Here is a 2,859-nt window from a genome sequence, read left to right as displayed (position 1 = left end):
TGCAACGTAGGCGTATCGTAAGGCTAGAAGAATTTCGCTTAAAGTGCTAAAATAATCAAATAGGACGACCAGTTTAATTTTGCGCGACGTTCAAGTGATTATGTCTCCAAGCTTTCGAAGAATTGTTTTATGTTGAATTTTAAATTGTGAAAAACTCAAGCAAGATAAACAACTCCAAGTTGTAAGTGCAGCAAATTGCCAGAAAACTCCATATATTCCTCTAATTTTGCCGTAATAAATATTAGAACTCCAACGCAATGACATTGGATATCTTGTTTTTAATCTGGAAGACTCGTAAGTCAATGAATTAAGCATATATGGAATTTAATGGAAATTAATATGAAAATATTTATAAATAGCTGCTTTAGAAATATAATATATGTGATTAAATATTTAAATTTTATGTTATATCTATGTAATATAACAGTACAGCACAATTCCGATTGATCTGGAATGCCCATTAAACAATAGATTTGTAAAAAATAGTTTTTGTAAGTATCTTTCCCCAGTATATATATCATCGGGTATATCTGTTTATTGTTATTGGACGTCAGTCTAGCATTTTCTTCCAAGTATTAATGTTTGACCCACTTTTTGGGTAATTTGGTATATAATGATCACAGTATATTGCTTTCTATAATATGAGAGTTTGACATTCAGCATATCTGTCACTGGTAACAATAAGTAATCGATAAGTAAACTATAGTCTCCACAATAAAGAAAGGATACAATTTAACATTTCTAAGAACCCACAGACGAAGCGGTTTCAGTGCCTTGTAGATTCACTGCCCTGACCGAGATAATAGAGGTGGTTGGATGGTTGGTTGCAGAGCCAGATCAGTAGTTAGCTTTCCTCAATTACGGAATTTGCACTGTTTTGGTCTTTTACCCTCACCGATGAGCAATTATTTGGTTTTTTTATTCTTACCGATGAACAGCTCGATAAGCTGTCAGAAATTACTTTCCCAACAACTTTTTTCTTTTACAGGCCAGAGCCAAGCAATTACAGGAAAAATGTTTAGTAGTTTATTTTCCTTATAAGTTTCTAGTCATCAACCATGATAACCGATGGTTGCTCTTTATTGGTATATTTCAACTGTGGTATCAATGTTAAAGCGAATGTCTAATTGGTTGGTTTAAGTGCCTGCTGAGGCACTAATAACCGGGTTTGAGATATCATTCAGCATATCTGTCACTGGTAACAAAGAAATAGGTCAAAATGACTTCAATTCATATTCTAGAAATTATTTACACCTTTGAAGGGCTTGAGAGGTCCACCCCGAGTATATATTTTATTGTTTGCAAGTTTCATATTTTTATTGTTATATCCAAGTTTCCTGGGATAAACTGCGCTTTTATTACCCCTTTTAAAACTATATTTTTATTTGATTAAAATTTGTTTTCTGTTGTTAAGCTTTGCTAAATGCTATCAGACCATAAAGAAAGCTTGACCTAATTAACTATTTACATATTACAATTTAATTTTTGTAACTTATTTTCTCATCCAATAAAGGGCTAAGCTTGGATTTTCAAAAGGCAAGCAAAAGATCAAAAGGCAAAAGGTCGCTTCCATATACATATTTTAATATTTTGTATCTTACTGCCCCACTTCATTCCTATTTAAAACAGAGCTCAATATTCGCCTTAGTTCCAGAAAATACAAAATGTCAAGTGAATTCGCTCAAATTTTGATAGTAGATATATAAAGTATTTATCAAGAACATTCGTCGTTTACTCACCGATACCGCTGGATCAAGAATTATTGTAATGTCAATCTCAAAGGATCTGGAACAACCGTTTAAAATACGTGTTTTCAATCAAGATTCAATCAAAATGAAATGTCAAGTGAGTTCGCTCACAATTAGGTATTTAAAGTGTTTATCATGAACATGCATCGTTTACTCATAGATACCGCTAGACTAAGACTTTTTGTAGAATCGGTCACAAGGGACTTTTTATAACCATTTTTGATAGAACCCTGTTCTTGTTGTCATGTTCAAATCACAGCGAAATATTAAGCGAATTTGCTCATATTTTGACAGTACCCATTAGCTTCAAAATATTATCTTTTGAAGCTAATGGGTACTAATGGGTGAAGCTAATGGGTATTTTTATAACTAATTAAAATTTATAATAATAATAAATAATACATTTAATAATTATTTACAAAAATTTTATACTTAAGTATTTATCATGAACATTTATTGTTTCGTCATAGATATCACTGGGGTAGGAATTTTTGTGATGACCTGGATGACCTCAAATGACCTGGTATGACCGTTTTTAATAGACAGCATGTTCAATTCACAGCAAAATACCAAGTAAATTTGCTAAAATTTCAAGAGTTAGTAGATGAAGTGTACATCAAGTATATTCATAGTTCACTCACAGATGTCGCTGCACTAAGCATTTTTACGGAACCACCTCAAACAGATCTGGTTACAATATAACTCTTTCTTTTAATTTTTTACTAGGTATTGTACTTTCGTCGCACTAACTTTAGTCGTCGCTACTCTAACTGGGAACTTCTCTTGATCGATTCACATTTCACTGCTTCAGCAATGAGTTGAGAATTCACTGCATTTCGTTTTTCTTGTATTAATTCTCGATATACTCGTATATCACATAATTATGTCTCTCATTTCACGCACATGTAAATATTTGTCCTGGCGTCAAAATTTTTAAATTATAATGTGTAAAATAATATGCACAATAAAATTTTATATTCACATAAATCATTATAATTTACAATAATAAACATTCAGAATTCCTCAGAACTCCTCAGAACTCCTTGTGGACTCTGCACATCCGCGTCAACTATGTGCAGAGTGTGAAAGAGGAGTTCCTTACAATTAAAGC

Source organism: Teleopsis dalmanni, chromosome 2 (genome assembly GCF_002237135.1).
Source record: "Teleopsis dalmanni isolate 2A chromosome 2, ASM223713v2, whole genome shotgun sequence".
Lineage (NCBI taxonomy): Eukaryota > Metazoa > Arthropoda > Insecta > Diptera > Diopsidae > Teleopsis > Teleopsis dalmanni.
Note: the sequence above shows the minus strand (reverse complement) of the source record.